The sequence below is a fragment of the Triturus cristatus genome, chromosome 4_1 (assembly GCF_964204655.1).
Source record: "Triturus cristatus chromosome 4_1, aTriCri1.1, whole genome shotgun sequence".
NCBI lineage: Eukaryota > Metazoa > Chordata > Amphibia > Caudata > Salamandridae > Triturus > Triturus cristatus.
In genome coordinates, this window is record NC_140585.1 from 971,789,761 (window position 1) to 971,801,196 (window position 11,436).

General features: G+C 49.2%; 1 pseudogene; it reads right to left on the reverse strand.

The window, feature by feature from the left end:
* Positions 1-716: 716 nt before the first annotated feature.
* LOC146855911 (uncharacterized) lies at positions 717-9,667 on the reverse strand (annotated as a pseudogene).
* Positions 9,668-11,436: the final 1,769 nt, after the last annotated feature.

Genomic DNA, 11,436 nt, shown 5'->3' on the forward strand with positions numbered 1-11,436 from the left:
TGATGGAGGCCATCAAGAAGACAATGGTAAAGCTCAGAGTTTCTTCAGTGCGTTCAGGATCATGTTGCAAAGCACTTTATCTGAGCTTTTTTGATTAGACTGTTGCCAATAGTGAACTTTGTTTGAGTTCAGTTTTAGGAAGGTCCTTGAAACCAAAATTTGGTTGTCTGAAATATCTGAGGCAGGCTCTTTCAGGGACAAACAAGTTCACCTGACGAATCAGCATTCTACAGTTTGCGAGTATAATGTTCCTGGGTTAATCTCACCCTTGTATTCATTGTGTTGTACAACTGTTGTTTAACAGTATGTTCCAATTAGCCCAAATCCGATTTCTCATTAGGTTGCTTTACTTGATGCTTTATCAGATGTTCCTCTATAGTGAAAACACCGCCATGTGATTTGCCTTGTTTATCACCAATGGCTTGTATATTTTGGTTTATAATTTTGTCTCGATCATAGAATATACAGTTTAGCAGCAGTCTGATTTTTCCGTTAAAGCACCTGCTGTTACACTGAAAGGACGGCTTAGTCGCACTTATTATAAAATCCTGTATTTCTGATGTAGAATTAAAAGCAATTCATTCGCTTGAAGGCCTTGTCAGATTCAGAATATGGAAGAGGTTTCCTGCCATTATGTGTTAGCTAATGCTTTGATAAATTCTCTTTTATTGAATGCCTACATGGCTTCTCCATGGTATGGTTTCGCCCGAGTCCTATCAGCTGTCCCTTTGAGGAGAACGCATCAGATGGGTTTTCTGATGTTGAGATAGATGATTCTTTTGTCTAAAAGCCTTTTCACATTCAGTACATTTATCTGGTTTCTCACCAGTATGGGTTTTCTGGTGCAGTATTAAAGCAGACCTTTGTCTATAAGCCTTATTACATTCAGAACATTTATATGGTTTCTCACCAGTATGTGTTCGCTGATGAATTGATAAAATCTGTTTTAGCTTGAAAGCTCGATCACATTCTGTACATTTATATGGTTTCTCACCAGTATGGGTTCTCTGATGATGTGAAAAATCAGCCTTTCGACTGAAAGCCTTAGCGCATTCTGTACATTTATATGGGTTCTCACCAGTATGGGTTCTCTGATGATGTGAAAAATCAGCCTTTCGACTGAAAGCCTTAGCGCATTCTGTACATTTATATGGGTTCTCACCAGTATGTGTTCGTTCATGTACTGATAACTGATACTTTTTAATGAACGCTCTGTCACATTCAGAACATTTTTTTTTTTTTTGAAACCTTTATTACAGAATGCAAAAGAAATACAAAGATGGGCCTACAACCTTCAGGCCGGCCGCTAGCAAACAGGAAGAGCATGAAATACAGTTATTAAACACACGCTGCAGCGTGATAGAGGTCACAGGAGTTGAAGGAAGCGTTGGCGGCCACACCGTCCGGACCCCCCAAATGGCGGTTCCATTTTTATATAAGAAACTACAAACAAATCCACAAGGCAGCAAAGGCAAAGCAGCAGTATGAGCTCCCCTGTGGAGGACCCTACCGATCAACAGGAATAGCGGGGTGGGGGGTAGGCCGGGACAGAAACAAAGTGGACACAATACCCAGAACCAAGGCGACAAGCAGACTAGGGAGACGGGGCCACTGCCAAGTCTGGCGTCAGCGACAGGGTACAAATCCCGCCACGGTAGGAGTTCCAGGGGCCCCACACTTTCACCCATTTCCCAGGCTTACCTCTCGCCACATACACTACCTTCTCCCGAAACATACACCAATCCATGTTGTCCTTCCACGCCGAGACCGTTGGTGACCTCTGGGAGCCCCACAATTGCGCTATGTCACGCTTGGCCACCATATATCCCAGAGTCACCCACCACGTCTGCGGCACCGAGTAGTCAGTCGGCTCCCACACATTTAGCAGACATCTCCTCGCCTCGGGAAGCAGCGTCACATGCGTGACCGCCTGCAACACCGCATGTACACCACGCCAGAATCGCGCCACCTCCGGGCATTCCCACAAAGTATGGAAGAAGGTCCCTAAAGAACCACACCCACGCTTACACAGCCCATCCACGGCATATCCCATACGCATCAGACCCGGCCCCGTAACATAGACCCTATGGAGTATTTTGAGCTGGACGAAGCGAAGGCGGGCCGGCATGGCCACCTCTTTCGGGGAGGCCACCGCAGACACCCAGTCCTCGTCATCCAGCTCCAATCCATCGGCGACCCATGCCTCACGAAGGCTAGTCAGCAGTCCCGAGCTATCATTGATGAGCTTTTTGTAAATCAATGAAATCGTGCCATCCGGTACATGCCCATCTAGCACTCTATCTTCCAGAGGGGAGTACTCCGGGATGGAGGCAACATCCGGGAATACGGAGCCCAGCGCGTGACGGACCTGTACATATCGAAAGTACTCCCTGTCCTGCAACTGGAATTCCCTCTGCAGCACATCGAACGTTTTGAATCCCCCCCTCGTCCAGAGATCGCCCACCTTGCTGATGCCTATCATGTCCCACTTCTCAAAGCCTTTCGAGGTCCACAGGCAGCCCAGTCGCTCAGATGCATACAGTGGCGTCGCCCGGGTCAACCGATCCTTCCACCCCATCGCCAAGTTTGCCGCGTGCCACACCCGTACCGCGACCCGCATAGGGCCCGTCAAACGTGCGTCGAGCGATCTAGAATAAAGCGCACGATTATAGTCTCCTCCCGGCAGTAGCAGTTTGTCCATTTCAAAGGCCGGGTTAAGGGCGGGCCCATAAAGGCCGTGGTTTATAGCAGCCAGCTGGGAGGCCCAGTAATACCGTTTGATGTCTGGGAGGGCGACCCCCCCGTCATACCACGGGAGCGTCAGCTTCGCGAGGGCGATACGCGGCCTCCCCTCCCAGAACAGGTGTCGCTGCAGACCCTCTACCTCACGAAAGTAGCGCGCCGGGACGACGTCCATCGTGTTCTGCAACACGTATAGGAAATGTGGCAACGACATCATCTTAAACAGTGCCGCACGGCCGAGCGGTGAGAGCGGCAAGCGCCTCCAACGCGCCACGTCCTCCTTCAGGCGCTGGAGGGGGGGGGGAGTAAGTTCTGTTTATATCAGGCCTCAGCGTCCAGGGTAATAAAGATACCCAGGTACTTAAATCCCTGCGGAGCGACCTGGATAGGACAACCCCGCGGAAGGATAGGAGCCTCCCCCGAGAGGACATACACACAGGATTTAGCCCAGTTTATGACTAAGCCGGAGTTGCGGCCAAAGGAATGCAACACATCCACTAGTACAATCAGCGATTTACGCTGGGAAGCAAGGTATAAAAGAATATCGTCCGCGTAAAGGGATACGCGATCCTCATACTCGGGGGTCCATCGGAGACCACGAATAGAAGGGTGCCACCGCAGCCACTCCGCCAGGGGCTCCAAGGCAAGCGCAAAGAGGAGCGGCGACAGCGGGCAGCCCTGCCGCGTGCCCCTGCCCAGTTCAATCGGAGCCGATACTCTACCGTTCACCGCCACCTGCGCCAGCGGCCCGGAATATAACAGTTTCACCCAGCCAAACTTAGCCAGCGTCGCCCAAATATATGGCCACTCAAGCGTGTCGAACGCCATAGTGGCGTCCAAGGACGCCAAAATGGCTGGCTCGCGTATGAACCCACGCGAGCACCCCATGCAAACGCCGCAGGTTGAGCGCGGTGTTGCGATGAGGGATAAAGCCGGACTGGTGCTGGTGAATCAGATCGCACACCACGCCAACCAGCCGATTAGCCAGCACCTTGGCAAGAATTTTTGACTCCGCATTCAACAGCGAAATGGGCCTGTAAGACGTGACCCGATCCCGCGGCCTCCCCTCCTTATGAATAACCACAATAGTGAATTAAACAACAAAAGAGTGACAAGGGGATAGGGAGCAAAAAAGGCACGGGCAAAAACCAAAAATATTTGTTAAAAGAACCCTCACTCACCAACCTAGTTGGTGACATGCTTCATCATCGGGTTCCCACCAGAGAGGCCGAATGCCTCTCTGGTGTGCTGCGACGCCTGTGTTACAGCGGAGCTGGTTTCTGGTTGTGAAGGGAAGTGAGATTAAAAGGTAAATGATTTTAACCAATGACAAGTTTATTCTTGGCAAATCAAAGACCAATAAAAACGTGAGTTGGGCAAGATCTGGTTAGTGATGTTAACCAGGGCTTGACCAATTTTTAGGTCGACATGTTTCTGCTGTAAGCGCCTAGTCGGCTAAGCTTTCATCAGGACCACGGGGGTCTCCACGGCGGTATGCACACGCTAAGGCGCACCCTAACCTGTGGAGACTAAATGGTAAAACTCACGGTTTTACCGAGGAGCCTCCTATTTATCCGGGGCTAAGAATGCCTGAAAAAGAAGATAAGACAGACAAACCACATATAAAAAGACATACATAAACAAAACATTGTTTGGTTGCATTGTTTCAACGTGCTTGTGTGAGCACAAGCCGAGGAGGACAGATCGAGGTTGATCGCGGGAGTGTGCGAGCATGGAAGTAAGTTGACGAACCGCTTTTCTGACACCGCATTAGGTTCCTTCCAACTTTTATTCCAAAAGCAGATGATAACAATTATGATTTGCTTTTTTATCTCGCCAGATACTATAGCTCACTACCCCCCTCCCGGACCCATGATGTTAGTAACAACTACAACATAAGGAAGAGGGCCATTTGGTTTTTCCATGCAGCTATTTTTAAACGATAGACATGCTTTGGAGCAACGGCGCCTGGCAAACACCTCAGACGCTTGTTTTTAGCATGCCTGCCACTTCACGAGTTCGCTATATGTTCGACATTCACTCCGGCCAATTAGCCACTACGATTGCACGTTGTCAGTAGTTCTGACATCACTTGATGTAATCGAATGTAGACACAAGTAGTGTTCATGGTCTTGTGAATAATAGTCCACATTTTCACAAATTTTAGGTACGACGAATAATCACTCGTATGGAGGTGTCGATAGCTATTATCGCTACCAGGACACCCACTCTCGCTCCACAGCACGGTTCCAAAAAAGTTTTGCTCACACAAGCACGTTGAAACAATGCAACCAAACAATGTTTTGTTTATGTATGTCTTTTTATATGTGGGTTGTCTGTCTTATCTTCTTTTTCAGGCATTCTTAGCCCCGGATAAATAGGAGGCTCCTCGGTAAAACCGTGAGTTTTACCATTTAGTCTCCACAGGTTAGGGTGCGCCTTAGCGTGTGCATACCGCCGTGGAGACCCCCGTGGTCCTGATGAAAGCTTAGCCGACTAGGCGCTTAAAGCAGAAACATGTCGACCTAAAAATTGGTCAAGCCCTGGTTAACATCACTAACCAGATCTTGCCCAACTCACGTTTTTATTGGTCTTTGATTTGCCAAGAATAAACTTGTCATTGGTTAAAATCATTTACCTTTTAATCTCACTTCCCTTCACAACCAGAAACCAGCTCCGCTGTAACACAGGCGTCGCAGCACACCAGAGAGGCATTCGGCCTCTCTGGTGGGAACCCGATGATGAAGCATGTCACCAACTAAGTTGGTGAGTGAGGGTTCTTTTAACAAATATTTTTGGTTTTTGCCCGTGCCTTTTTTGCTCCCTATCCCCTTGTCACTCTTTTGTTGTTTAATTGATTAATCAGGGGGAACAAGAGTGATAGTCCCTCACCCTCTTTGTGTTCTTGTGGTAACCACAATAGTGGCCAGACGCTGGTCTAGCGGGAGGGAACCCGCCGAGCGGGCCGCGAGGAACATAGCACGGAGATGCGGAGCCAGCGTATCCGGTCGTAATTTGTACAATTCGATGGGAAGGCCATTAGGACCCATGGCCTTGCCGGAGGCGACCGAACGTATGGCGAGGGCGATCTCCTCAGATGTCGGGGCCGCGTCCAACAACAATTTATCCTCCTCCGAAAGGGAGGGCAGCGCAATGTCTTTAAGCAAATCATGGGAATCTTCTTCCGAGCGGGAAGATACCGGGGAATACACCCCACGGAAATACTCTGCGAAACAATCAACAATTTCTCCCGGTTCAGTGACACACACACCATCCAGTCTCTCAATCGACGGGACAACTCGACTCGCTCTCTCCTTTTTATCCAGCCACGCAATCAGTTTACCAGCCTTATCACCCACATCATACAGTCGCCCCTGTTGCTCTCTACTGAGGCCCCTGGCTGCCTCCGTGACGAGGGACCTGTAGTCCGCCTGTTTGAGTCGGAGAGCATGTAATTTGTCGTCCATCACCCCACACTCCAGATCACCCTCCAACTCAGTTATCTCAGTTTCGATACGGGTCACCTCCTCCCGCTCGCGCCTCCGGGAATAGGAAATGAGGGAGAGGGCCTCCCCCCGGAGTACCGTCTTAAACGCCTCCCACAAAGAAACCGCAGACGACACAGACCCCACATTGTCTTCAAAATAGCGCTCAAGAAATTTAACCAAATCTGCGCGAATTGTGGGGTCACGTAGGTACCAGGGATTAATCGGGACCACCCTCCCCTCCCCCCTCGGGACAATGTCGAAGTGCAACAGGAGCGGGGAGTGATCTGAGATACCCCGCGCCAAATGTCGTACCTCCCCAACCCTACCCGCCTGTGCCGCTGGCATCAGAACATAATCAAGCCTCGAAAGACTGCCATGAGCCCCGGAATGAAAGGTGTACTGTATCTGCGTAGGGTGTTTCAGCCGCCAACAATCCACCAGCCCCAGGGTATCCAAGAGGCCGGACAGCCACGCTTGGGCACGGGGGAGATCCCTGGGAGGGTGACGATCCTCAGTTCCGGAAACTACGGCGTTAAAATCCCCCCCAACCACTAGAATCCCCTCCGGCAGGCCAAGAAGGAGGCACCCCAGATCCGCAAAAGTAGTTGTTTGCAACCCTGGCGGGACATAGACAGAGACCAAAACAATCACTATACCCTCCAGTCTACCCACCAGAGCCGTATAACGTCCCCTATCATCATGGAGCACCTCATCAACTTCCAACGGGAGCGAGGTTTTAACCATAATGCCCACACCCCTCGAACCAGACGTGAAGCCCGAGTGGGCCACAAGGCGATAGCCCCGTCTGTTCATGGCACGAAAGGAGTTTCCAATGAGGTGTGTTTCCTGCAGAAATACTATATCGGGTGAAAGTCGTTTTAAGAACTGCAGGACCACCCCCCGTTTTATCCTGTTCCCCAGTCCATTAACATTCCAGGACAAAAGGCTCAGTCCCCTACCCCCCATCATAGCCGAAATCGATCAACCTCCCCCCAGAGAGCACTTTAGAAATAGCACAACAATCCTTCTGCCTTGTGGTACAAATAAACAATACCCAACCCCAACCCAACATCCCAAACAAAACTCCCCCCTCCCTGCACCCCTGCATGAGCCCAAACAGCCCCCCCAACTTGCAGTCTGCCTGTCGCCCCTGTATAAACTAAACTACTAAGACCCCCTAGAGGAGGAAGGAGAACCCCCTCGAGACACAGCACAACCTCCAATGGAGGGGAAACAGGACACAACAGTCAAGAGACCCTACGCTTGGCCGAAAGTGGCATCATCCGGAGTGAGCCCCAGTGTCAGTACCTCAGACCCGGTCCGGTGGGCACTCTCCTCCCGTCGCCCCCCTCCCATCCCGACCATGTCCCCCAGACAAAGTGTCCAACCAGTCCCCGGCCGTCTCAGGACGGTCAAAAAAGTGAATGCGCCCATCCGCCTCCACAAGCAGCCTGGCCGGGAAAAGCATGGCGTATTTTAAGTTCATGTCTCGAAGTCGCCGCTTGACGCCCAGGAAGCTCAGTCTCTGCTTCTGGACCGCCTGCGTGAAATCAGGATAAAAGTTTACCTCCATGTTCTCCAGCTTAAGCGGCCCTTGCAGTCTGGAAGCTTGCTAGATCGCATCCCTGTCCCGAAAGTGGAAAATACGGGCAATAAGAGGCCGCGGAGGGGCTCCGACCTTCGGCCTGCCACCAGGAACTCTATGGGCCCTCTCCACTGCAAAGAATTTACTCAATCCTCGTGGCTGGAGATGGGTAGAAATCAGGTCCTCCACAAAGAGATCCGCCGCCGACTCCTCCCGTCCCTCGGGCACCCCGATAATGCGAATGTTATTCCTCCGGGCCCTGCCCTCGGAGTCCTCCAGGCGCCGATCCGTGATCGCACTTGCCTGCCGGAGCCGGCGCACCTCCGTCTGAAGGGCCGCTACCTCAGTCGTGAGGCCCGACGCGGTATGGGCCAAGGAGTCAACCCGGTTATTTGTCTTAGCGAGATCTGCTCTAACGAGGTTGACATCGATGAGGACCGCGTCGAGTTTGTGGGCCAAGGTGTCGAATTGTTGACCCACTGAGGTCTTCATCTCAGCAATGGCGCCCATGACGTCCTGCAAAGTCAGATCCGTAGGCAAATCCGGGGCATCCGGGGGGCACTCAGAAGACTTGTGCGATCCGCCGGGAGACCCCTTCGGGAGGGTGTAGCGATCCATGATGTTGACCTGATGTGCGGTGCCACGCCGGGTCGACTTGGCCTTCAACCGATCTCCATCCTGCTTCGTGGCCATCGCCGTGTATCTCGCACCCTCACCAGCCACGCAGTGGAGAGCAAACAATCAAGGCTGAGAGCCCCGGGGGTCAACTCAGGAAGGCAGAGCGGGTCCCCGCAGGCAGGGTCTCCCAGCGAGGCCACCACAACACAAAGACGCGCCGTAATCCCACTCGCGATGCTGGCAAGGGGACTCAAAAGCGAAAGTGAAAGTGTGGGGTACGCGACTCGCCAGGCTCAGCCCGCCGTTGTTGTTCACTTCGCCACTGGGTCGCCCCCAAACTCGAATCCGGGGTTAGGAGAGAAGTAGGCCGCAAACTTCAGTCGGTGCTCACCCCGGCCCCCGGGGTCCGATTCAAGAACGGAGGGTACCACCTCGGCTCAGGCTCACCGACACAGTCCCCTCAACCGATTCAGGATGAAGACAGGATAAACGTAGGAGGTTGCGGAGGTCCTCGGGAGCCTCGCACCTACGCAGCCATCTTGGTTGCGCGCTAGGCTCCTCCTCCACATTCAGAACATTTATATGGTTTCTCACTAGTATGTATTAGCTCATGCATTAAATAAATGATGCTTTAGTCTGAACGCCTTTTCACATTCAGAACATTTATGTGGCTTCTCACCAGTGTGAATGTTCTGGTTTATTAATAATTGATTCCTTTGCCTGAAAGACTTGTTGCATTCAGAACATTCATATGGTTTCTCACCAGTATGTGTTCGAAGATGAATTGATAAACTTTGTTTTAGACGGAAAGCTTTGTCACATTCAGTACATTTATATAGTTTCTCAACAGTATGTGTTTGGAGATGAATTAATAAACTTCCATTATTTTTTATGCCATGTCACATTCTGAACATTTATATGGCTTCTCACCAGTGTGAACGTTCTGGTGTATTAATAACTGACGCCTTTGCCTGAAAGCCTTGTTGCATTCAGAACATCCATATGGTTTCTTACCAGTATGTGTTCGAAGATGAATTGATAAACTTTGTTTTAGATGGAAAGCTTTGTTACATTCAGAACATTTATATGGTTTCTCACCAGTATGTGTTCGGAGATGGATTAAGAAACCTTCCTTTGTTTTGAATGCCCTGTCACATTCGGAACATTTATGCGGCTTCTCATCAGTGTGACTTCTCTGATGGACCAATAACTTGTAATTTGTAGTGAAAGCCATGTCACTTCAGAACATTTATGTGATTTTTCAGGTGGACTCTTGGTTGTACATGTCTATTACCAGTATTGTTGCATTCAGAACATTTACAAACGTCCTCAACTGTCTGACACATATCTTAAGATATTCATCTTCAACTAATAAAATCCTTGAATATTTCAGCGTATTTATATCATCTCCAAATGGTAGCTTGGAAAACATAGATCATAACTACATTCGTTTTTTTTCTACAGCCAATAGTGCATTTCTGGGTCCTTATTGTGGCCTTTTGTTACTGTACGGAATTTAATGATGAGTTCACTTTCCCTTCTGTGAAGTCTCAGTTCACGGTTACCACCACGTGGGGATTTGTTGATGGTTTCTATTCCTACAACGGTGAAGGTTTAATTATGAGGGTGTGAGTTGTGGAAATGTTCTGTCAGGGGATATCCTGTGGAGAATTTGTTGATGCTGAGATAGTGTTCCTGGATTCTGGTGCGTAATGGCCTAATGGTGCTACCAATATATGGTTTGTTGCAAGGGCAGATGATGATATAGATAGCAAACCCGCTGTTGCAATATACCCAGTTGGGAATTTTGATAGACTGCCAGGTGTTCAGTGTACGTTCTTGTATTTTATGTAGCCCAAGTTTGCAGATGTTACAATTGTGCCAGATGTGGAAGCCTGCAGGTCTTTTCAAGAAGGTGGTTTGAACAGTTCTACGTCAATAAATTTGGATTAGCAAAACATTTGTTTGAGATTGTGAGCTCTGTGGAACCCCATTTCAGGGAAATCCATGATGCAGTCCAGTATACAGGTGTTATTACATAGTAAGTGCCAATGTCATTTTAGAATTGTCCTGATGTTGTGATGGCCATTGTGGTAGTCTGTTATGAAATGTAGGGACTCCGTGTCTTCTTTTAGCACAGTGATTTTAGGTTAAGGGTCTCCATATGATTGATGTCTGTAATCTTATTCATAGTTACCTTGAGGTTCGTGGAGAGATACCCTCTGTGTTCAAGTCAGGTTATTAACTCAGACCCCTTTTGTATAAAGATCTCCTCTTCACTACAGTTACACTTGATACATAAAAGTTCACCCTTAGGGATATTGTGTATATTCTTTTTAGGGTGACAACGGTCAGCATGTAGAATAGAGTTCGCTGCCGTTTCTTTTTGAAAAAGTTTGGTTTGAAGTTGGTTGTTGTGGATTAATATTGTGAGATCCAGAAAGTCACTTTACGTTTTTGGGAATTTAGAGGTAGTTTTGATATTCCATATATTGTCATCCAGTTTACCAAGGGATGCTTTTAGAAGGTCAGCATCTCCTTGCCAGATGCATAGGAAGTCGTTGATATAGTGTCCCCAAAAGTTGAAAGAAGGGGGTGTAAACTGAGAATTTGTCGTCCCACAGCCAGTATCATTCCACACACCTCATAAGGATGCAGGCGTACGGCGGCGCAAATTTTGCACTTATCGCAGTGCACGTTGTTGGTGGTAATATTTCTTGTAGAAGCTAAATACATTGGGGCTGATTACGTTTCTGGTCGGACTCACGTCTGACCAGCATCATAGCGGAAGCAAGACATCCCGACAAGAAGTCGGAAGTCCCGCTTCCCAGATTACGATCTGACAGCCGTGTTGGTGGTTGGATCCTGTATTTTTTCCATTGCAAATTGTGCTGCCGCTTACAGGACAAGCCGCAATGGAAAAAATGAAGAGTTTAAATATTCGTGCACCATGTGGTGCCTGCCATACGGTGCAGGGATTTTTAGGGTGGCACAACAGGTACC